This window comes from Triturus cristatus, chromosome 8 (assembly GCF_964204655.1).
Source record: "Triturus cristatus chromosome 8, aTriCri1.1, whole genome shotgun sequence".
Taxonomy (NCBI): Eukaryota; Metazoa; Chordata; class Amphibia; order Caudata; family Salamandridae; genus Triturus; species Triturus cristatus.
Genome location: NC_140591.1, coordinates 850,686,889 through 850,713,416, shown reverse-complemented (window position 1 = coordinate 850,713,416; position 26,528 = coordinate 850,686,889).

Here is a 26,528-nt window from a genome sequence, read left to right as displayed (position 1 = left end):
AAAATCAAAAATAGACAAAGCACAATGATATACACATTGCAACATAATAACAATTAAATCATAACATGGCACATCACATCAAAACAGTTGCAACAAAAGGCAACACAAAAAAATGCAGTGCAAGAAAACAAAATCAAATTGCAATAATTTAGCTGAAAAAGACAGTAGTACAAAAAATAATAAAACACATCACGAGCACAACAAAATGACACACAGAATATGTGCACAAATATGAGTTCCACATTACCACCCCCAGAATCATGTTTTCAGAACACAATGGTAACAGGTATTGAGAGCAAGCACTGCCTTGTAAACTCCGATCTAAAGTGTATTGTGATTCAGCCCCACTTGTGATATTGTTTCTGTCATAGGTATTTCTCCGTGAAAGGTACACTTCAAAGAACAGTGGGGCATATGCTCTTAACATTAAGCTTCTTTATATATACATTGATTGTTCCAATGTTCTTTTACAGATTGATAGATAAATAGAATCAACTTTATTCGATCTAATGAATAGACCATAAAAGCACATCAAAGAATACATAAAAAAAAAGACATTCATTTCATGTTGTTAAAAACTCTACCATTGCAACATTTAATTTGCCCCCACTGGAATTTAAACATGCAATCAGAGAATATACAGGAGTGCAAAAACCTCAAGTCTGGGTCTGCCATACATTCCTATTCTATTCACTTATATTGATTCATGTTGGTAAAAATGTTAATAAAATCCATGATTAAAATGTTTGTCATATAAAAGCTGGTTAACTAGGAGACGTATGTCATTTGATCACTTATCTGTTGTCATACAAAATTGTTCATGTCCGAATTAAAAGGTTCTTCCTAGCATAAACAATGCTCCATAAAAAACTCAACATTCTCACACATATCTCGACGGTTGACAATGCCTGTAAAAAAGATACGCCGGACGACATTGGATGAACGATAGCAGCTTCAAGGGACATAAAATATAGCGTTTCCTCCATGTGTTATAAAATTTACAAAAGAGTACAACATGCATTGTACGCTTTGCTCAGATGTTGTCACAGGGACAAATAAATAAGTTTGAGAACCAGTCATTAAGTTCCGGGAAGCTGACTATACAGTGAAAAGTGTCTATTCTAAAAGGGGTCAGAATGAGTCTATGCCTATGGTTCGGTAGAGCTGTCAAATAAAATTGTGTATCATAACTAGTTAAAATAAGCTGATTCCTTAAAACAGTAGGCTTTAGTAATCCATCTGACAGCCTTATATACTCAGAGGGGCCGATTCACAGAACTAATCTGAGACAAAATCCTAAACGTACTACTTTTGGTGGTCACAGAAGGCATTTAGTAGTAGTATAGTTAGGACTACTAACGTTACTACTACTAACTTGAGACAAAATCCTAAACTTACTACTTTTGGTATTCACAGGAGGCATTTAGTAGTAGTAAAGTTAGGACTACTAACTTTACTAAAACTAACTTGAGACCAAATCCTAAACTTACTACTTTTGGTATTCACAGATGGCATTTAGTAGTAGTAAAGTTAGTAGTCTTAACTTTACTACTACTAAATGCCTTTTGTGAATACCAAAATGAGAAAGTTTAGAATTTTGTCTCAGTTTAGATCTGTGAAGAGGCCCCTAAGTGCTTTAAACATTCTCTTTTTAGATCTTTCCTACTGATTTCTGCTAGGATTCAGGTACATAAAAATAGTCTGGTCGCCCCAAGTCCCGGCAGACTTGGCATACGAGTGTGCAGAGTTTATTTTAAACAGTCCCCTATTATAGAACAATTCAAGGCAGTGTGTTCAGATGACCATACATTGTTCCACAAAAAGATAGGTTGAATCTTAAGTAAATCTATAAGGAATGATACTCCCAACTCAGCATGGCATACAAACGTAGAGGATTATTTTGGAGGTAGCAAGCAAATATATCAAAAACTCATTTTCCATGGATTGAAGTGCCATATGCCTGCCCCGTATAGTGCTTTGCTTATACATTTAGCCTTGTGAATAGTGAGCATCACTCGAGGAGAATTTGAAACTAACCTAGTGGCAAATTTTAGTAGGGCCATACAGGCACTGCTATATAATAATACTCTGGTTTTAATAACATGATTCCATGTGCCTTCTTTATCAAATAAAATTCCCAGATACGAGAAATTGCTGGTAACTTCTATAGTGGTATCCAGAATTTTAGTGGCACGACAGATCTCGGTTTTCCTACAGCACTTCATTATAAATGTTTTGGTCTGGTTCACTTGCAAATCAAGATCGGACATATAGCCAACAAAATAAACAGCATTGCAAGGGATGTACGGGCCAATAAAACAGCATTGTCAGCGTAGAGGAGAGTGGGCACAAGGTGATGACCCAACTGAGCAAGATCTTTGGCATGTGTGGTCATAGCAGTGCCTACTTTGTATATATAAGCAAAAAGAGAAAGGGTGCTAAAACGCAACCCTGTCTAGTCCCTCTCTCTACGCTGAAAGGCTGTGTGCATTCGCCTCTGGTCCCGTATCTAACCCTTGCTTTTGTACCAGAGTACAAATCCCCCAAAAGGTGATAATCGCAGGGCCCACTCCATTATCAGTCATGATTGCCCAAAATTTAGAATGGTTCCCACAGTCGAATGCGGAAGACAGGTCTACAAATCCAAGGTAGAATTTCCTCCCTTAACCTTAGTATATTTTCCAAATAACATACTCAGATTGAGGCCTTATTCTATAGTCCCCACCCGGTGCGAAACCCATATTGGAGGTCAGACAGTGTTCCCTTAAATTCAGCCCACTCTTAAAGCCTATTTAAAATTATTCGACCCACTATCTTCACTAAGGAGTCAAGCAGTGATATTGGCCTACAACAGGCAGTGTTATGTCGGTCTCCTTTTTATAGATCAGAACGATTATAGATTCCGCCCATGTAGGAAGAAAACCTGAATGACAACAGGCCCTTAAAACAACAGTTAAAATAGGCCTCCATAGAGTAATATTGGCTTTATACAAGTACACGGGGATATTGTCAGGACCTGATGCATTATCCCCTTTACTAGACTTTATTGAGTTGCTGACCTCCTCTAAACTGAATGGTATATCAGTGGTAGTTTGTCTTAGTGGTAAGTTGTCATTAAGTTCAGAAGCCGGGACAAGATCTAATATGGGGGTAGATGCGGAGTAGATGCTAGGAAAATGTTTAATCCAATCAGCCTCTGGTATCGCAACCACGATCCTAGGGCGAGCATCCTCTCTCAATGGTGCAGAATTAACTACCTTACAAAATGCTTTACTGTCATTATTAGTGCATGCTTCAAGTAAAGCATCCCATGCATCTTCTCATAATTATATTTTCCTTTGTTCCACTCTCTGTTTATAGGCTGATCTGCAGGACTGTAGCTCGGCTCGACATCTAGAGCTTTTGTGTAATGCCTCCTTTAGTCTCTTATTATCCTTGGTACACAACAAATCGAACCAACCACTTCTCTTATTTTTGGCTTTCGTGGTTGCATAAAGGCTTTCCTTTACAGCCTGCATAATTATTAAAAAGGCATTAATGATCTCCTTTGGTTGAGAGATGTCATCTAAGCAAATCTCAAAGGCTTCCCGTGTGCGCTAAATTAGTTTTCATTAAAAACCCTAGGGGGTAATCCGTTGCCATATAGAGGGGCTACCTCAAGCTCCCCTGGACAGGTCAAGGCCTAACAGTGTTGCTTTCTAATAAGTGACACTGATGACATTTGTACGGACTGCGGAAAGTGATTGCTTGATGGAATAGAGTGCGTATAAAAGTTAAACAGATGGGTGACAAGATTATTAGATGATAAAAACATAATCAATAATAGCAGTAGAGTGCACCTAAATGGGGCATATGGGGATACAATTTCATTTGAAGATGACAGGTCAAACTTATAAATACGTTTCTTTAATTTGTCTCCAAATTGATTATGATTAAAATGAGTTTGACCCACCTCATCTAAATTGTTCATACCACATTTTCTGTCGGAATGTGTATTACAAAGTTGAATATTACAGTCCCCATCCCACAGAATAGATAGCTTCTTTCGGCTGCTATTGTCTAAATGTTCCAAATACTCATCCATTTTGTGCCAGTTTGCTATAATTTCACAGCTTGAAGTGTTATTATACAGATTAATCAATGCTAGCCTGGCCAGGCCCTGACCTTCACACACAATTACTTGGTAGTAGGCGTTAATTAATTCCTTTACTATTCTTACAGATGGTAAATTATGAGAAACAAAAATACAGAGACCACTTTTGATCTACCATCTATAGTTGAAACAGCAGGGACGTGGTAGGTTCTAAACCCATTCATGTGTACAGGTTCCATAGGCCAAGTCTCTTGGAGACAGATAAAACTGAAGTTAAGACCCTCAAAAAATTCTAACCATTCTGGGTTGTTAATTTTGTTCCAGAGACCTGCCACTTTCTAAAACAAAAATACAATTTTATAGTGGAGATATGAGAACAATTCACACTGTTTGTTGACATTGTATCAGTAATAAACCCTGTTTTTTATGTAAAGAGCCAGCAGTTAGTGGGATATTTGAGCCGGAAAGTTCGTGAATGAAGGGCCCCTCTCCCAGGTTAGGCAATGTGATAATTCTTTCTGCTCTTCCGTCAATGCCCTCCCTATACTGCACGCCGGAACTTTCCTCACTGCCATTCCCATGCTCCACGTCGGTTCAGTCTATCCCATCACGGTTTACTAATTCCTGAAACCTGTTAAATGTTGGGACATTGTAAAGTTGATTGGTCTATTGTAACAAAAGATGTGTGGGCTCTATACAGTTGAAGGCCTCTAGTGTGCTTGGTTGAAAAAAATAGCCTAATAGGAGAGCAGAGATGGAGTTTGTGGTAATGTAAACAGGCCTGGTTCTATTCAGATCAACAAAAAAGAGAGCAACCCTTCAAACACAAAGGGTACTGGGTTTCAAATACCCTAAAAAAGGAATCGTCCCCTCTGTTAAATTGTTTAGAACTGACTGCCACTCAATCTGATTCTATCCCCGATTTCATGCACACCACACAGATTATAAGGCTAATTTTTGGTAAAAATTGTATATCTCCTCCTTTATTTTCAATGTAATCAAAACAATTGTTTTCACATTAAAATCAATCAATACATTGCATAAAACCGTTTACATGGAACCAATACAAATATCATAAACACGATTGCACATTATTCATTTAAAAAAAATCATGTCTATAAAGACTACTTCAAAAAAACAGTCATGTCAAATCAATTTATAGTAAACAACAGTAGTCAACGTGGCGTTTCGGTGGACAAATTGGTTGACGCCACCTTCTTCAGGACAGAGTTGTTAGTTAAAAACAATATTGTTGATTCTAAAGTAAAAAAAATATAAATATAATACTCAGCACAAGGGGGAATTTTATCAAAAATTCGTCTCAGTTACTTTAGAATCAAAACTCATTCATGAGGGTACATGCAGCAATTTTTGCTATTGTGAGTTTAAAAAATCACTAACCATACATCATTTAAAAAACACAAATTTAAAAAACACATTCACCCTGATATCTTACTTTTCTAAGCCAATCTATCCATTCAATCCTAATGCACTAATTGGCAGTTTACTTACTTGAACTTTTTATAATTATATGTTCAAGCTCTCAATGAAAGATTCTATTTTGTTATGTATTTTATGTCAAGTAGAGGTTCACCACACGATGGTTGATGATCTATGATTATATATATACAAATTAAATTAAATTAGTCCACCTATCAATAAGGAGTCTTTCAGATTGTACATACTGACATAGATATTAAAGGATCTCACCCTTATCTTTTTAAAAATAAGTTTTCAATCGACTTCCTTGCTGATTTGAAAGGCGCTGTTCACCCTGTTTTTGTGTACTCTGTAATATAGATTTATATTATCAATACACATAAGAGTAGTCTGTTTTATAGTTTACAGTGAATGCTTAAAACCTTTTTTGTTTAAAATAGTTAAAAACACTAGGAGCTCACCATAGGACAAAGGATAGTGTTACTTAGTCCTCTTGATATTGAGAGTCCATGACACCATGGAATGAGAACGGTAACGGCTGAGTCTCGATTCCCTTCGCACTCAATATGATGCGTTTCTACTTTATTTGCTATTTTGTTTACTGCCAATATCTGGATTAGAAAAGATTTTACATGGTGATAGAAGCTATGGCATCTTTATTGTACAATTGTATTAGGTTTCTTTATGGACCGAGTCACTGAATAGACTGTATTAGTTGACCCAGGTCCTAAGCACTCTGCATGATAATCATTCATAAAATAGTTACCCAATTATTCTGGGACTGCATTAAAATCCGATACCACAATGTTTCTAGTGATTGTATTCAAACACATATGCTTTAAGGTTACCCATGGGACCCTCAAGTTTATATTAACACAAATTATTCCCTTTTAATCACTACATAGTCCTGGATGACTAGATCTCCAATAGGATTTACAGACTAATGTAGGCAAGTAATAGTTCGGGGTCAAGGTTGTTGATAAACCGCTAAAGACCTAATTTTAACCCAACGTCTATTCCCTCACTAAAAGCTTCACGCTTCATGCTTACTGCACGTATATATCTGTGTGTATCGGTTAGTCAGCACCCGGCATCAATCCCCTTAAAATTATTATGAGGTCCACTATGTATACTCTTCCTATATGTCTACATCATTTCTTCCCGCCACTCGTGCTAAGTGTTTCCGGGATCAGTTCATGACCTTTTCCGGTCTGAACAAGGTTATCGCCAGTAGATAGTTAGTTATAGTTAGGAACGTGTTTCCATAGGAAATCTCAAAATTCTATTTTGAATAACTTTGGCGCCGGTTGACGAATCTTCGCGAAATTAATGGGGCGCTCCGCTCAGCTCCTACCCTGAAAGTCTCGGGGTGATTCGTCAAGCGGGGGCCGAGAAAAAAAGGGGGTCCCAAAACGCGTTTTCCCCATGCATTTTTCCATAGGACCTTTAGTCGAAGGTACAGCCCGAACGGCTGAACAGAATTACTTGAAATTTGGCAGAGAGGTTGTCCTCAGGTCAGGGAAGTGCCTTTTGCAGGTCTGGTGTCAATCTGTTCAGTATTTTCTGAGAAAATAGCATTTAAAAGCATATAAATATCTATACGCGCGCACCGTGCACGCACGGTGCCGTGCGAGAGCGAAATTCTGATTGGTTGTTAGAAGTCAGTCAACATTCGAATCGGTCGAAATCAGGAAGTGTCGGCCGCCATTTTGCCTCTCGAAATGAAAGGGAAAGGTGGAAAACGTGAAAAGGGGGCAGGGAAGAGAATTCCTGACCCCCTCGCCTTTGTCAGGGGGTCACAGAAGGACCCCCAAGGCTGAAATAAACATTTTATATTCTTTTATAAAAATTGCGGGGTGCGCGCACGGTGCGCGCATGGCGTGCGGTGCATGGAGAGCACGGTGCGCCCAACGCGCGGGCACGGTGAAATACCTTAAAAAAAAATATATATATTAATAAATACATAACTTAGCATTTAAAAAAACGTACAAATTCACTGAAAAAACCATAGGTTCCACACACGTTATAGTTAGGAATTAGCATTTAAAAAACCTTGCAATTTCACTTAAAAAACCATAGGTTTCACACAGGTTATAGTTAGGTGGACATTTCACTCGTAAAAAAACAATGAAATTCCCTGTTATAGTTAGTTCAGATAACTATAACTCGCGCGACCGCCACTCTATCACAAGGATGATGTCATCAGTGATGTCATGAGTGATGCCACTGACCATGTCATGAGTGATGTAATATGTGACGTCATCAGCAGTGGATTGCGGGCGCGCGAGTTATAGTTATCTGAACTAACTATAACGGGGGAATTTCATTGGTTTTTTACGAGTGAAATGTCCACCTAACTCTAACCTGTGTGAAACCTATGGTTTTTTAAGTGAATTTGCAAGGTTTTTTAAATGCTAATTCCTAACTATAACGTGTGTGAAACCTATGGTTTTTTCAGTGAATATATATATATATTTGACCTTGAGTTGCTGTGGCTCCCCTCTGACGAAGGTCAAGATGTGACCGAAATGCATCAGGAAATGCCACCTTTGAAATAAAAATCTTTTATTACCGGATGGAGTGCGGCTCGTTCCTTTCTCAGGTAGAGAGGTTGTTTGATGTATAAGCGGCTTGGTCCAGCCCTGAGCAACGCACCGCCTGCTAAGAGCGCCAGAAATCACCCGAAAACAGACCATGCTTGTGGAAGTGGAAACACGTAGGGTGTTTGGTGCCGCCAAGAAATGGATTTTGGTTTCGGTGCCCCAGCAATGTCAATATTATTTTGTCTGGGGACTCCGGCTGTGGTAAATGGAGCACAAAGCAGCGCCCACTGGAGGGTTAAAATTATGTGGTCTACAGCGCACTACATGGTCCAGCATGCCTAAAATCAGCTTAACGAGGCGCCCACCTGGGGAAAGACAGTGTCCGTTTAAAAGGCAAGCTTCGTGTTGTTGTACTGTTTTGACCTCGAGTTGCTGTGGCTCCCCTCTGACGAAGGTCAAGATGTGACCGAAATGCATCAGGAAATGCCACCTTTGAAATAAAAATCTTTTATTACCGGATGGAGTGCGGCTCGTTCCTTTCTCAGGTAGAGAGGTTGTTTGATGTATAAGCGGCTTGGTCCAGCCCTGAGCAATGCACCGCCTGCTAAGAGCGCCAGAAATCACCCGAAAACAGACCATGCTTGTGGAAGTGGAAACACGTAGGGTGTTTGGTGCCGCCAAGAAATGGATTTTGGTTTCGGTGCCCCAGCAATGTCAATATTATTTTGTCTGGGGACTCCGGCTGTGGTAAATGGAGCACAAAGCAGCGCCCACTGGAGGGTTAAAATTATGTGGTCTACAGCGCACTACATGGTCCAGCATGCCTAAAATCAGCTTAACGAGGCGCCCACCTGGGGAAAGACAGTGTCCGTTTAAAAGGCAAGCTTCGTGTTGTTGTACTGTTTTGACCTCGAGTTGCTGTGGCTCCCCTCTGACGAAGGTCAAGATGTGACCGAAATGCATCAGGAAATGCCACCTTTGAAATAAAAATCTTTTATTACCGGATGGAGTGCGGCTCGTTCCTTTCTCAGGTAGAGAGGTTGTTTGATGTATAAGCGGCTTGGTCCAGCCCTGAGCAACGCACCGCCTGCTAAGAGCGCCAGAAATCACCCGAAAACGGACCATGCTTGTGGAAGTGGAAACACGTAGGGTGTTTGGTGCCGCCAAGAAATGGATTTTGGTTTCGGTGCCCCAGCAATGTCAATATTATTTTGTCTGGGGACTCCGGCTGTGGTAAATGGAGCACAAAGCAGCGCCCACTGGAGGGTTAAAATTATGTGGTCTACAGCGCACTACATGGTCCAGCATGCCTAAAATCAGCTTAACGAGGCGCCCACCTGGGGAAAGACAGTGTCCGTTTAAAAGGCAAGCTTCGTGTTGTTGTACTGTTTTGACCTCGAGTTGCTGTGGCTCCCCTCTGACGAAGGTCAAGATGTGACCGAAATGCATCAGGAAATGCCACCTTTGAAATAAAAATCTTTTATTACCGGATGGAGTGCGGCTCGTTCCTTTCTCAGGTAGAGAGGTTGTTTGATATATATATATATATATATATTACCTACTGGCGGTCGCCAGTAGGTAGTTATAGTTAGGACCCTGTTTCCATAGGAAAACTGCAACATTCTATTTGGAATAACTTTGGCGCCGGTCGACGAATCCTCGCGAAATTTTCAAAACTAATGGGGCGCTACGCTCCGCTCCTACCCTGAAAGTCTCGGGGGGGGATTCGTCAAGCGGGGGCTGAGATAAAAGGGGAGTCCCAAAACGCGTTTTTCCCATGCATTTTTCCATAGGACCTTTAGACACAGCTACAGCCCGAACGGCTGAACAGAGTTCCTTGAAATTTGGCAGAGAGGTAGTCTACAGGTCAAGGAAGTGCCTTTTGTAGGTTTGGTGTAAATCTGTTCAGTAGATTCTGAGAAAATAGCCTTTAAATCAATATATATATCTGAGCCAGCTTACGGTGCGCTTACGGTGCGCTTACCGTACGCGTACGGTGACGTGCGCGAGCGCGATTCTGATTGGCTGTTAGATCTTAGTAAACATTCGAATCGGTCGAAACCAGGAAGCGGCGGCCGCCATTTTGTGTGTTTCACTCAGAAAAAAAAGGGTGATAACTTGAAAAGGGGGCAAGGAAGAGAGTTACAGACCCCCTAACATTTGAAAGGGGGTCAAAGAAGGACAGAAAAGTACAAAAAAAACATTTATTAATTTTTAAAAAAAATCGCGGGGTACGCGTACGGTAAGCTCACCGTACGCGTACGGTAAAAAAAAAAAAAAAAGAAATAAAATTCAGATTTAAGTGTTTAGATATTAGGGGGCTCTAAAAAGAGCCGTTGTGTTTATGAAGTGATTTGATTTTTTAGTGGTACCTACAAGTAAGTACCGATGCAGAGTCTAAGGTTCAAGAGGAAGACTCTGTTGCCTTCATCATTAAAGTGTACACCATCTCCTCTATAAATGTCTTGCATGTCGTAACGCAAGTTGTTGTGGTAAATGGAACCCATACCATAGTCACGGAGGAAAGCAGAAACAGATTTGTTGACGTGCTTTCTTGCTTTGTCAATCTGTGGACAAAAATGATTGGACCAGTTCCATTTTTGCCTTTGGCATATGTTAGAAAACACAAAGGCAGTTTTAGGGAAAAGTGAAAACAGTTGTGCAAAGGTCTCCTTCATAAGCATTTCCAGACCTACCCCAGTCAAAGTGCCTAGGTCATTGCCACCACAGTGCACTATTATGAGGTCAGGGTGTTGGATTTGCATGAAGGATTTCACCAATGGCATTAATTGGTGCCACTTTAACCCTCTCTGACCAATCCATTTAATGTCTACATTTGGCAAAGCAAGGTCTCTCACCATACCTGTTTTCTCTGCAAACTTTTCACTCCAGAAAACATAGCTGTGCCCTACAATCCACACTGTGAACATCTTCCAAGGAGATCTGGATGCACTCAGGAGGTGTATTTCAGTAGAATGGGAAAATGAAATGAAAGACAGTTTGGAAATGGAGGCATACATATTTTTTTAAAATAAAATGAACTCATTGGCTGTTTCATACCATTCTACACTAAAAACTAGGCTGTGTGTGTCAATTTATAGAAGCATGATTTGTATTGGTACAGAAAAATGTGTTACCAAAGAACATTAGTATGGATTTGCTGTTAGGTTAGAAAAGTCAAGCACTCTTGCTCATTGAAAATGAAACATTGTGTGGTGAACTTCTGACCTGACTGTAGACAGCAGTGTTCCATGAGCTGTTGCTATGGTAGCAGGCAGAAGTCAAGTTGGGGGAAGGGTACAGTTGGAAAAGGGTTGGTTTTCAACCAATAGAAATGTGTGATTATATTTGAAAAAAAGGGGGAAGCACTGAGATTTGAAACTAACATGTATATGTGTGGAAAAAGAGAGGGAAACTTTGCCATTATCTGGTTCTGCTGAGAGGAGAGAGGTGTACAGAACAGAGATCCTGGCTCTGATAATCTGCTGTTTGAGTGCCACATTTCTTTCACAACTAACTAATTTTAAAGGTGAGTTAAGAGTTTGAGAGGGGATGTATATGGTAAATTAAGAAATGAATAATAGAATTGGAATTCCTTTTGTTAAAGTTGTGTTTATCATTTTGTGTTTTGGGAGAAATTTAAATGTGAGGAACATGTAAAATAATATGGACTATGTTTTCACCATAAATTAAGGTGTACTGGTATAAAAAAGGAATACTTTTAGGGTTTGAGGTTCCAGTCAGTAATGCAAATACATTCAGCATCACTAAGGCTGGTTGCCCTTGCTGGAGTGTAGTCAGTCACCCAGGTTACACATGTTGCTGGTCTCAGAAAGCTGTTTGGTATTGCTCTGGTGATTTTACATTTGCATTAGATGGAAAGGGGGAGCTATTTTTTTATGCAGAAGCAGACTCTTAGCACACAGCCAGCTGCTTATCTTGTGGAATCATGCACAGTATTCACAACCGAGTGGGGTTTGAGGTTGCAGTCAGTAATGCAAATGCATTCAGCATCACTAAGGCTGGTTGCCCTTGCTGGAGTGTAGTCAGTCACCCAGGTTACACATGTTGGTGGTCTCAAAAAGCTGTTTGGACATGTGCTTTTTTGAGAATCAGAAAAGTGGATTCGAAATGTGTCAGACTGTAAAAGTACTTATCACTTGCCAAAAAAAAGAGTAGTAAGTGTGCTTTCAAATTGGCAAAGAAATTTCGTTTTCTGACTAATATGAAAACATGACTCTGTGTGCAAAGAGGAATTACAGGCAGAGATTTATTGCGTATTGCTCTGGTAATTTTACAGTTGCATTAGTAGGAAAGGGGGAGCTATTTTTTTTATGCAGAAGCAGACTCTTAGCACACAGCCAGCTGCTTATCCTGTGGAATCATGCACAGTATTCACAACCGAGTGGGGCTTGAGGTTGCAGTCAGTAATGCAAATACATTCAGCATCACTAAGGCTGGTTGCCCTTGCTGGAGTGTAGTCAGTCACCCAGGTTACACATGTTGCTGGTCTCAAAAAGCTGTTTGGACATGTGCTTTTTTAAGAATCTGAAAAGTGGATTCAAAATGTGTCAGACTTTAAAAGTACTTATCACTTGCCAAAAAAAAGAGTAGTAAGTGTGCTTTCAAATTGCCCAAAAAAATTTCGTTTTCTGACTAATATGAAAACATGACTCTGTGTGCAAAGAGGAATTACAAACAGAGATTTATTGCATATTGCTCTGGTAATTTTACATTTCCATTAGATGGAAAGGGGGAGCTATTTTTTTTATGCAGAAGCAGACTCTTAGCACACAGCCAGCTGCTTATCCTGTGGAATCATGCACAGTATTCACAACCGAGTGGGGTTTGAGGTTGCAGTCAGTAATGCAAATACATTCAGCATCACTAAGGCTGGTTGCCCTTGCTGGAGTGTAGTCAGTCACCCAGGTTACACATGTTGGTGGTCTCAAAAAGCTGTTTGGACATGTGCTTTTTTGAGAATCTGAAAAGTGGATTCAAAATGTGTCAGACTGTAAAAGTACTTATCACTTGCCAAAAAAAGAGTAGTAAGTGTGCTTTCAAATTGGCAAAGAAATTTCGTTTTCTGACTAATATGAAAACATGACTCTGTGTGCAAAGAGGAATTACAGGCAGAGATTTATTGCGTATTGCTCTGGTAATTTTACAGTTGCATTAGTAGGAAAGGGGGAGCTATTTTTTTTATGCAGAAGCAGACTCTTAGCACACAGCCAGCTGCTTATCCTGTGGAATCATGCACAGTATTCACAACTGAGTGGGGTTTGAGGTTGCAGTCAGTAATGCAAATACATTCAGCATCACTAAGGCTGGTTGCCCTTGCTGGAGTGTAGTCAGTCACCCAGGTTACACATGTTGGTGGTCTCAAAAAGCTGTTTGGACATGTGCTTTTTTAAGAATCTGAAAAGTGGATTCAAAATGTGTCAGACTGTAAAAGTACTTATCACTTGCCAAAAAAAAGAGTAGTGAGTGTGCTTTCAAAATGCCCCAAAAAAATTCGTTTTCTGACTAATATGAAAACATGACTCTGTGTGCAAAGAGGAATTACAAACAGAGATTTATTGCGTATTGCTCTGGTAATTTTACATTTCCATTAGATGGAAAGGGGGAGCTATTTTTTTTATGCAGAAGCAGACTCTTAGCACACAGCCAGCTGCTTATCCTGTGGAATCATGCACAGTATTCACAACCGAGTGGGGTTTGAGGTTGCAGTCAGTAATGCAAATACATTCAGCATCACTAAGGCTGGTTGCCCTTGCTGGAGTGTAGTCAGTCACCCAGGTTACACATGTTGGTGGTCTCAAAAAGCTGTTTGGACATGTGCTTTTTTGAGAATCTGAAAAGTGGATTCAAAATGTGTCAGACTGTAAAAGTACTTATCACTTGCCAAAAAAAGAGTAGTAAGTGTGCTTTCAAATTGGCAAAGAAATTTCGTTTTCTGACTAATATGAAAACATGACTCTGTGTGCAAAGAGGAATTACAGGCAGAGATTTATTGCGTATTGCTCTGGTAATTTTACAGTTGCATTAGTAGGAAAGGGGGAGCTATTTTTTTTATGCAGAAGCAGACTCTTAGCACACAGCCAGCTGCTTATCCTGTGGAATCATGCACAGTATTCACAACCGAGTGGGGTTTGAGGTTGCAGTCAGTAATGCAAATACATTCAGTATCACTAAGGCTGGTTGCCCTTGCTGGAGTGTAGTCAGTCACCCAGGTTACACATGTTGGTAGTCTCAAAAAGCTGTTTGGACATGTGCTTTTTTAAGAATCAGAAAAGTGGATTCAAAATGTGTCAGACTGTAAAAGTACTTATCACTTGCCAAAAAAAAGAGTAGTAAGTGTGCTTTCAAATTGGCAAAGAAATTTCGTTTTCTGACTAATATGAAAACATGACTCTGTGTGCAAAGAGGAATTACAGGCAGAGATTTATTGCGTATTGCTCTGGTAATTTTACAGTTGCATTAGTAGGAAAGGGGGAACTATTTTTTTTATGCAGAAGCAGACTTTTAGCACACAGCCAGCTGCTTATCCTGTGGAATCATGCACAGTATTCACAACCGAGTGGGGTTTGAGGTTGCAGTCAGTAATGCAAATACATTCAGCATCACTAAGGCTGGTTGCCCTTGCTGGAGTGTAGTCAGTCACCCAGGTTACAGATGTTGCTGGTCTGAAAAAGCTGTTTGGACATGTGCTTTTTTGAGAATCTGAAAAGTGGATTCAAAATGTGTCAGACTGTAAAAGTACTTATCACTTGCAAAAAAAAAGAGTAGTAAGTGTGCTTTCAAATTGGCAAAGAAATTTCGTTTTCTGACTAATATGAAAACATGACTCTGTGTGCAAAGAGGAATTACAGGCAGAGATTTATTGCGTATTGCTCTGGTAATTTTACATTTCCATTAGATGGAAAGGGGGAGCTATTTTTTTATGCAGAAGCAGACTCTTAGCACACACCCAGCTGCTTATCCTGTGGAATCATGCACAGTATTCACAACCGAGTGGGGTTTGAGGTTGCAGTCAGTAATGCAAATACATTCAGCATCACTAAGGCTGGTTGCCCTTGCTGGAGTGTAGTCAGTCACCCAGGTTACACATGTTGCTGGTCTCAAAAAGCTGTTTGGACATGTGCTTTTTTGAGAATCTGAAAAGTGGATTAGAAATGTGTCAGAGGGGGGAGGAGCCTAGCGCGCAACCAAGATGGCCGCGTAGGTGCGAGGCTCCCGAGGACCTCCGCAACCTCCTACATTTATCCTGAATTCATCCTGCCTCGATTGAGGGGACTGTGTTGGTGAGCCTGAGCTGAGGTGGAACCCGTTTTCCGTTCTCGAATCGGACCTCGGGTGCCGGAGTGAGCACCGATTGAAGTTTGCGGCCTTCTTCTCGCCGAACCCCGGATTTGCGTTGGGGGGTGACCCAGTGGCAAAGTGAACAACAACGGCGGGCCGGGCCTGGCGAGTCGCGTACCCCGCACTTTCGCTTTCGCTTTCTCGCCGTCTCTGCAAGTGAGATCGCGGAGCCTTTTGTGTTGGTGTGGCCTCGCTGGGGGACCCTGCCTGCCTGCCTGCTGTAGCCCACCCCGCCGATCTGGGGTGGCCCCCCCGGAGCTCGTGGCCCTGATTGCCTGCCCTCTACGGCGTTGCTGGTGCGATTGTGGGACCAGCGGCGATGGCCACGAAACAAGACGGGGATCGGTCAAAGACCAAGTCGACCCGACGTGGCACCGTCCATCCGGCCAACAGCATGGACCGCTATACCCTACAGAGGGGATCTCCCGGCGGACCGTACAAGTCCCCTGAGGGCCCTTCTGATGCCCCGGACTTGCCCACGGATCTGACTCTCCACGACGTCATGGGCGCCATTTCCGAGATGAAGGCCTCGGTGGGCCAGCGGTTCGACACCCTGGCACAGAAGATCGACGCGGTCCTTGTGGATGTTGGCCTGGTGAGGGCCGATCTTTCCAAGACCAACGATCGAGTTGATTCTTTGGCCCACACCGCATCGGGCCTTACGACTGAGGTGGCGGCACTACAACTGGAGGTATACCGGCTAAGTCAGGCGAGCGCACTTATGGATCGGCGCCTCGAGGATTCCGAGAGTCGGGCCCGGAGGAATAACATCCGCATCATCGGAGTACCCGAGGGACGGGAGGAAGCGGCGGCGGATCTATTTGTGGAGGACCTGTTAGCTACCCATCTCCAGCCTCGGGGACTGAGTACATTTTTTGCTGTGGAGAGGGCCCACAGGGTTCCCGGGGGAAGGCCGAAGGTCGGAGCCCCTCCGCGACCTCTCATTGCCCGGATATTTAACTTTCGGGACAGAGACGCTATCCTGCAAGCTTCCAGACTACATGGGCTGGTTAAGCTGGAAAATATGGAGGTGAACTTTTACCCTGATTTCACCCATCGGTCCAGAAGCAAAGACTCAGCTTCCTGGGCGTTAAACTCCGACTCCGGGACCTGAACTTAAAGTACGCCATGCTCTTCCCGGCCAAGCTGCGAGTGGAGGTGGATGGTCGCACGCACTTTTTTGATCGTCCCGAAGCGGCCGGGGACTGGTTGGACACTCTGTCTGGGGATCGTGATCGAGATGGCGGGGGGGGCGGCGGGAGGAGACGGCCCACTGGATCGGGACTGAGGGGTCAATATTGGGCCTCACTCTGGACGAATACGATGCTACTTTCGATCAAGCATCTGTCTTTGTACATTCCCCTCCCATGGAGGTTGTGTGGGGTCTAGAAGGGGTACTCTTTCCTCCTCTAGGGGGGTCTAGCTAGTTTCTTTCTATAGGGGCGACAGGCACACTGCAAGTTGGGGGGGCTGTCTGGGCTCATGCAGGGGTGCAGGGAGGGGGGAGTTTTGTTGGAGTGGGTGGGTTGGGGTGGGGTGTTGTTCGTTTACACCACAAGGCAAACGTATCATTGTGTTATCTCTACAGTGCTCTCTGGGGGACGAGTGATGACTTCTGTTTATGATGGGGGGTAGGGGACTGAGTTTGTTGTCCTGGAATGTTAATGGACTGGGGGACAGGATAAAACGAGGTGTGGTCCTGCAGTTCTTGAAGCGAACTTCGCCCGATATAGTTTTTCTGCAGGAGACGCACCTCATTGGCAACTCCTTTTGCGCTATGAATCGACGGGGCTACCGCCTTGTGGCCCATTCGGGCTTCACGTCAGGTTCAAGGGGTGTGGGCATTATGGTTAAAAACTCGCTCCCGTTGGAGATTGAGGAGGTGCGCCATGACGATAGGGGACGTTACACGGTTTTGGTGGGCAGACTGGAGGGCAGAGTGGTCGTTTTTGTGTCAGTGTATGTCCCACCGGGGCTGCAGACGACCACCTTTGCGGACCTGGGGCGCCTCCTCCTTGGCCTTCCGGAGGGGATTCTAGTGGTGGGGGGGGGATTTTAATGCTGTAGTTTCCGGAACTGTGGATCGTCACCCCCCTAGGGATCTCCCCCGGGCCCAAGCGTGGTTATCTGGCCTCTTGGATACCCTGGGGCTGGTGGATTGTTGGCGTTTAAAACATCCCACGCAGCTACAGTACACCTTCCATTCAGGGGCTCATGGTAGTCTCTCACGGCTAGATTATGTCCTGGTCCCAGCGGCTTATGTGGGGAGGGTGGGAGAAGTGCGCCATTTGGCACGGGGTATTTCGGACCACTCCCCGCTCTTGTTGCACTTTGATATTTTGCCGAGGGGAGAGGGTAGAGTGGCCCCGATCCATCCCTGGTACCTGTGTGACCCCACCATTCGCGCAGAGCTGATTAAATCCCTTAAGCGCTATTTTGACGAGAATGTGGGGTCTGTGTCATCGGCGGTCTCACTGTGGGAGGCGTTCAAGACAGTACTCCGAGGAGAGGCCCTGTCCCTTATTTCCCACTCCCGGAGGCGCGAGCGGGAGGAGGTGACCCGTGTTGAAGCTGAGATAACCGAGTTGGAGGGTGATCTAGAATGTGGGGTGACGGATGATAAATTACATGTTCTCCAACTCAAGCAAGCGGCCTATAAGGCCCTCGTCACGGAGGCGGCCAGGGGCCTCAGTAGAGAGCAACAGGGGAGACTGTATGATGTGGGTGATAAGGCTGGTAAATTGATTGCGTGGCTGGATAAAAAAGAGAGAGCGAGTCGAGTTGTCCCGTTGATTGAGAAAACGAATGGTGTGTGTGTCACTGAACCGGAGGAAATTGTCTCCTGCTTCGCGGACTATTTCCGTGGGGTGTATTCCCCAGTGTCTTCCCGCTCTGAAGAGGATTCCCATGCCCTGCTCAGAGATATCGCGCTGCCTTCCCTTTCGGAGGAGGACAGAGTGTTGTTGGACGCCGCTCCAACCTCCGAAGAAATTGCCCTCGCCATACGCTCGGTCGCTTCCGGCAAGGCCATGGGTCCTAATGGTCTTCCCATCGAGTTGTATAAGCTGCGACCGGATACGCTGGCGCCGCATCTCCGTGCTATGTTCCTTGCGGCCCACTCGGTGGGTTCCCTCCCGCTAGACCAGCGTCTGGCTACCATCGTGGTTATCCACAAGGAGGGGAGGCCACGGGACCGGGTCACATCCTATCGACCCATTTCGTTATTGAATGCGGAGCCCAAAATTCTCGCCAAGGTTTTGGCCAATCGGCTGGTCGGCGTGGTGTGTGACTTGGTCCACCAGGACCAGTCCGGCTTTATTCCCCATCGTAACACAGCGCTTAACCTGCGGCGTTTGCATGGGGTGCTCGCACGTGTCCCGTTCATACGGGAGCCGGCCATCTTGGCATCCTTGGACGCCACACTTGAATGGCCATATATTTGGGCGACGCTCGCGAAATTTGGGTTTGGCCCAGGGTTTATCAGCTGGGTTAAATTGTTGTACTCTGGCCCACTGGCGCAGGTGGTTGTGAACGGGAGAGTGTCGGCTCCGTTTGAGTTGGGCAGGGGCACGCGGCAGGGCTGCCCGTTATCGCCGCTCCTTTTTGCGCTTGCCTTGGAGCCCCTGGCGGAGTGGCTGCGGTGGGAACCTTCTATTCGTGGTCTCCGCTGGACCCCCGAGTATGAGGACCGCGTGTCTCTATATGCTGACGATATTCTCCTGTACCTGGCTTCCCCACGTAAATCACTGATAGTACTGGTTGATGTATTGCAATCATTTGGTCGTAACTCCGGCCTTGTCATCAACTGGGCTAAATCGTGCGTGTATGTTCTCTCTGGGGAGGCTCCTATCCTTCCGCGGGGCTGTCCTATCCAGATCGCCCCGCAGGGATTTAGGTACCTGGGTATCTTCATCACCCTAGACGCGGAGGCCCGGTATGATCGAAACCTGCTGCCCCCCCTCCAGCGCCTGAAGGAGGATGTCGCGCGTTGGCGGCGTTTGCCGCTCTCGCCGCTCGGCCGGGCGGCATTGTTTAAGATGATGTCGCTGCCGCGTTTCCTGTACGCTCTGCAGAATACAATGGACCTCGTCCCGGCGCGCTACTTACGCGAGGTGGAGAGTTTGCAACGCCGCCTGTTCTGGGACGGGCGTTGCAGAGAGGTGTAAAAAGTGGCACGGCCTGGACCACCTCTCTGCAATGCAGCTCCCTGGCGCATACTGGAGATGCCTGTTGGGCTAGTTGGCCCTCAGGGACCCTCAGTATTGAAGAGGAATTAATTCCCCAACTTACAACTCGCCAGGGGGCGCGTTTGCAGAGTGCTGCAAGGAGGGGGCGTGGCCTCCGGCACGATGCCAGTCTTTTATTTATTTTAATTTTTTAAGAAGGGGGGCTGTGTGGTTCCCCTTCTTATTCTAATTTATTGGCCCTGATGACCCCATCCCCCAGGGCCTGTCTCCTAATTATATTTTTTTGACCCCAATCCCCAGGGCCGGCCACTGTTTTTTATTATTTTAAAAAAATATATATTTATAGACACACCTAGGACATGCTGGACAAACCGTACGTACCTATCACCATGACGATTTGCGTGATATTCATTAAAAGGCGACTATGCATACAATGAATCCACGTGGAATGTATTTACACCACTAGTGAAGCTCTGACATGTCTGATGCCCTACCGTGCCTAATCCCGGTAGACACCCTTGTCGTTTATTTATACAAACATGGGTAGCTATTGACGGGCACATTTAATACACATGCACACCAAGCCATTCAAAGGGGCTTCGACAAAAATTCGACCAAAACTATGCAAGAAACCCCCCTCACGATTAATAAAACACATCCACTGCCGGATGTGTAATACTTTTTATTTTACTCTCTGGAAAGGGGACGAACATCACTTGAGAGTCACAGCGCGCTCCTGGCAGAGCCCAATGCTGTGTTACACCCACCATTGCCTGCTGAGTGCCACACACCTCTGTGTTGTATTCCACTAGCTAGTGCATATGCTATGACACTCTCTAGCCCATGTGCACTGTAACACCACCCCGTGAATATGTCATGCCACACTTGTCTTCGCACGGGTTATATTGCCCCATCTAACGTGCCTTCCTCGATGCCTATGTTATAACGCACAGTGCTATGCCATACATATTACAATCTGGGATCCATATCTTTGTCACAGTGCATATGCAACGTTACACTCCCCAGCACATATTTTATATTACAACTATAGAGACTAGTTAGGTTACACAACACTGCCCTGTGCATATTACACTCCAAGGCGCATATCGCATAGCATGCGCTAGTGCCTGTGCTATCTCGCACTCTCCAATGAATCTGTCATTGCGCACAATGTATTGCATATTATATTTCACGCCCGGTTCATCTTATATCACACTTTTTGGTGCATAGTTTATACCATACACTATATCTAGTTTTCATTTTCAATCGTGCTCTCAGGACTATGTTCTGTATAACACTGTGTTCACCTACCCTTTTCACGGGCATTACATTTTGCGATAGGGGGTGGAGGGTCAGGGGGTGTTTCTGCCAAGTGAGCCCGGAGTCACAGTCACAAACGTCCTCTTCTTCCTGAATAAAAGTGAGATTATGCTGCATACTTGTTCATATTTTAAGTAGTTCACACAGACACACGTTTTAAAAACAATAAAGTTCCTTATACCCGCCTTCTCTGAACAGTTAGCTTGCTGCCCCATCCCCCTCCTCCATATCCTCTGTTGTGTGAATCCATGGACTAGCCTCCTCCCTCCTGCCATGCATGGTCTGATGTGCTGCCACTGCCCTCAATTTAGTATGATGTACCAGTCCACTCCTCCTGCCCTCCATTGCCCAATTCTATGTCCCATCATTGACCTCCTGCTTAAACTCTGTGCTTAGCTTGCTGCCCCTATTTTCCTTCCCCCTGCCCTCCGATGTCTTTGTGCATGTCCCTGCTCCATCCTTTTTGCCCACCTTGTTCCATGGACCTGCCACTCCTATCTACTCTGAGTGTTCTGTTGAGCTGCCACTCCCCTCCCACCTGCCTAGCATTGTCAGATGACTGTAACCTGTCCCTGCCACCTCCACCCTGCCTGTCCACAGGCCATGCCCCTATCCTCTTCCTCCTGTCCACATGGTCCATTGTACTGCCACACCCTTCTGCCCTCCCTGGTCTGTTGTGCTGCAACTGCTCCTCCTGCCTGCCCTGTGCGGTCTGTTGTGAGGCCCCTTCCCCTGAACTTTCTTGTCTGTGCACAGGTCCTGACCCTCCCTTCTATCCTCCATCATCCTTTTTGCATGCCCCTGCACCCTCCTTCTTGCCCATCATAGCCATTGTGCTGCCACTAACCCTCCCACTTGCCATGCATGGTCTTCTGTGCTGCCATGGCCCCTCCCACCTTCCCTGTGTGGTCAGTTAGCTGCCCCTGACCCCCTCCCACCTTCCCTCCATGGTCTGTGTGTATGCCATCACAGTCTCACTGTTGCTCTTCATGGTGTGTCTTGCTTCTAGTGCCCATCCTGCCTGACCTCCATGGCTATCTTGCTGCTCCTGCCCTGCCCCCTTGCCCCCAGCCCTCTGTTTACATGTGCAGAACCCTACTCCCTCCCTCCTGGCTTGTCTGTTCCATTGTAATGCCCCTGATCCGTCCCTCCTGCCCTTTATGGTCTGTTATGTTGCAGCTTTCTCTCCTGTCTGTCCATTATGGTCAGCTAGCTACCATTGCCTCTTGCTCCTCTGTTCTCTGTTGTCCATGTGCATGGTCCTGTCCCCTCCCTCTTGCTTTCTATGGATTGTTGTGCTGCACTCCCGTCCCGCATGCCCTGTGTGGTGTATTGTGCTGCTGCAAACCCTGATGCCTGCCCTGCAGGGTCAGTTTGGTGCACCTCTCCATGTCCCTCCTGTCCTCTGTTATCCAAGTCCATGTCCCTACCCCATTTCCTTCCATGATCCGATGTACCATACTTGCGAACATTTTGAACTTGGTAAGAGGGAGATTTTGAAAAAAAACTGGGGTATTGATTTTCCCCTTTGAGTTACATTGAAAAAGAGGAGATTGTAGACAGGAGACAGATCAAATAAAGCCCATTTGAGCTTAAAAACATTGGACGTTTCCTGGCTGAATCGGGTCTGTTGGCATGTATGGTTGTACTACCATTGCCTCTTCCTTCTGCCCACAATGGTCTATTACATTGCCACAGCCTCTCTTGCAAGTCCTGTATTGTTGGTTTGTTGCCCCTGCCCCCCTTTCCACTGCCCTCCATAGTCTGTTGTGCTGCCACGGCCCTTCCTGCCTGCTCAGTGTGGTTAAATTGTTGCCTTTGCACCCTCCTACCTGCCTTCAATTTTCAGAGTCCGTGCCCCTGGCCTCTGCCTCTCAACAGTATCCTAATGAACAACTAGATTGCTAACATTCTATATTTATTACAAAAGTGTGGAACGCCTGACGTCATCTTGATGTAATCAAAACTGTAATACCTAGAGCATTTCCTTTAGAAATTACATATATGAGAGGGGCTTATTTGCATCAAAATTATGGTTAGTGCTCTAAAAAACTAAAATGAGGACATATTTTCTGAGTTTTCAAATAGCGACAAAGCACTTTTAAATTATTTGTTATCTTTATGTTTTTTTATCCAGTCGACCACTTGATTAAATGTTGCACTTAGGGGAGAGGATGTGGTGCTACTTCCAGAACTGCAGACTTTGCAACTGGGGACCAGGTTGGAGTTTCTGCTTCAGCTCGACATTCTGTGATTCTGGTCAAATCACTTAGTCTCCCCATGTCTACAACCAAAATGAATTTGTTCTTGTGTGATGTAACCAATGCTCATGTAAAGCACTCCAATACCTGACAAGTCTGCACTATATAACACTGCAAAAACACAAAATAATAAGTGTTTTGCACACTTCTGTCATTGGGCTATATTTGGGCTACATCTGGGTGATTTTGGGCTACATTTGGGCTCTTTTGTCTCCGGTGGCCATTTTGGGAGATTTATTTGTAATGAAGTTTCCTAATTTCATCATGTACTGCAGTCTCCTCAGTAGGAAATGCTTTCAGTTTTTTACTTTGATTCCATCATGAAGGTATTCAGATATGTCACACATTTGCCATAAATTCTGAATGTTAGCACTCTAGTTGCTCATTAGATCACTGTAGTAAAACTACTGTTCACCATGGAAGTCTGCTCCTGGTATTAAAAGTGCATGTTTCAGTCTGCATGTCAGAATTTTTTAATGAAATAGAAGAGGATTTGAGAAGTCACTCAAAATGTGCCCTCATTTTCTTTCTTCAGCATTAATCATCATTTCTATGGCAAAATAAACCCCCTCATTGTGTTCCTTTTTAAATTAAATGTTTTAAGTGTTACCAGTTTATTCCAATCAAGATGGCTTCAGGTGTGCCATACTTTTGTCATAAGGAAGACAGTAAGCGTTCTAGTTGTTTTTAAGAACACTCTGGGACATTCTGTCATTGGGCTATACTTGGGCTACATCTGGGTGATATTTGGGATACATTTGGGCTCTTTTGTCTCTGGTGGCCATCTTCGGAGACTTATTTGTTATGAAGTTTCCTAATTTCCTCATTTACTGCAGTCTCCTCAGTAGGAAATACTTTCAGTTTTTTACTTTGATTCCATCAAGAAGGCATTCAGATGTGTCACACATTTGCCATGAATTCAGAATGTTAGCACTCTTTTTGCTCATTAGATCACTGGAGTAAAGCTACTGCTCACCAGGGAAAACTGCTGCTGGTATTGAAAGTGCATGTTTCAGTCTGCATGTCAGAATTGTTTAATTAAATAGAAGAGGATTTGAGAAGTCACTCAAAATGTGCCCATATTTTTCTTTCTGCAGCACTAATCATACTTTTTATGGAAAAATGAACCCCCTCATTTTGTTCCTTTTTAAATTAAATGTTTTAAGAGTTACCACTTTAATCCAAGCAAGATGGCTTCAGGTGTGCCATACGTTTATCATAAGTAGGACTGTTAGCGCTCTAGTTGTTCTTTGGAACACTCTGGGAAGCTGCAGTAGAACACAAAGGAATCAACTGACAGTCTCTGCCCTTGTTGGATGTACATGTTTTACTGAGAATGTCAGACTTCATTCTCACATGACTGAGAAAGATAATGTGAATTTACAGAAAATATGCTCTCAGTTTAGCTTATAGATCACCTTCCAAACCTCTGTGGGAAAAGCATGAGAAAATATTTTTCTCTCAATCATGATATCCCAGCAGAAGGCTTTTTCACATGGTGAAATCACCTTAGAAGATACCACAATTCCTAAAATGAGTATGGTACCATCAACAAATGATTTATAATGTAACTAAAGTCTTAAAACCTTCTATTAACTGCAATGCTTTTTAATGAGGTGCTATCATGTATATTGGTCCCAAGATGGCTGCCAATACTTCTTGGATGAAGTGCTGACAGCCAATCAGATCTCAGGATGAGATGTGTGGTTAGGCTCCGCCCACATATATATATGATTTTACTTTTGATTTTCTCAGGAACTACTGAACAGATTGACACCAGACCTGCAAAAGGCACTTCCCTGACCTGAGGACTACCTCTCTGCCAAATTTCAAGTAATTCTGTTCAGCCGTTCGGGCTGTACCTTGGACTAAAGGTCCCTATGGAAAAATGCATGGGGAAAACGTGTTTTGGGACCCCCCTTTTTTCTCGGCCCCTGCTTGACGAATCACCCCGAGACTTTCAGGGTAGGAGCGGAGCGGGGTGCCCCACCTATTTTGAAAATTTTGCGAGGATTCGTCAACCGGCACCAAAGTTATTCCAAATAGAATGTTGCGGATTTCCTATGGAAACACGGTCCTAACTATAACTATCTACTGGCGACCGCCAGTAGATAATATATATATATATATATATATACAGTCCCCATGATGCATTGCACTGATTGTCATAGTTCGGTACATGGAATCTTAATAGATTATGTTTCTCTTTCAAATTCCATGTACTATGACAATCAGTGCAATGCATCATGGGGACTGTATTTTAAAAGGACTGTCACGTGATTTTGAAACTTTAAAGCGTGCACGTAAGCACTATGCAAATTATTGTCTCCACCTGTGATCAAGGCAGTAAGACGCTACCTACCTCGGCGCGCATACCCTGGCACACACTTCACGGTTTGTGGTTTCCCCCTCCCTAGTTCTGTCTCTGTTAAATGATTATATCAGAAGAAAAACCCTAAAAAAACGAGATCTAACTCACCCTGTGTCGTTACCGCTGCCCCACCCTGATGCGGCCGGCCCCACATGGGGTTGTAGGCGGCTTGCTGTGTATTTTGCCCCGCCCCCCCCCTACGTGCCACCTAGCACTGTTACTTTGGCCCTGCCGGCCCGACGGGATGTAGGCAGGGGTTGAGCTGTACGACTGATGATACCAATAAAGATCTTGTTTGTTAAAAAAAAAAATCAAGGCAGTAAGACGCTGAAACGCGTAAGGGAATGGAGATGCATTTGCGCTGCTAAACCTGTGATTAAAACGCTCCTATTCCGGTATTGGGCCTCATGTGTTTTCTTGATGGATGTCAAATGGATGGGCTGCTCCGTGCCCATTGTTCTGAGGCCGCCCTGTAGGGTCAAGGGCTCCTTTGCTCGGAGCCTGTTTTTGGATACCTAATCTGGAGCATGACTCACTTGCCACTGCAATCCTAGCCAAGGCAGTTATTTTAACAAAAATACAGTGGCTGCAGGAAGGGATTAAGAGAGAGGGGGATACCTCTCATTCTGATCGTGCCGGAGCTGGGGCATTATTGCAGGCAAACATGAAATAACAGCATCAAGCCATGAGATATCAATGTGACGGCGTGAGTAGTGAAACCCACTATTATTGAAACATGCACTGAATAAGAATGGATATTTGAAAGAGAAACATAATCTATTAAGATTCCATGTACCGAACTATGACAATCAGTGCAATGCATCATGGGGACTGTATTTTAAAAGGACTGTCACGTGATTTTGAAACTTTAAAGCGCGCACGTAAGCACTATGCAAATTATTGTCTCCACCTGTGATCAAGGCAGTAAGACGCTGGAACGCGTAAGGGAAT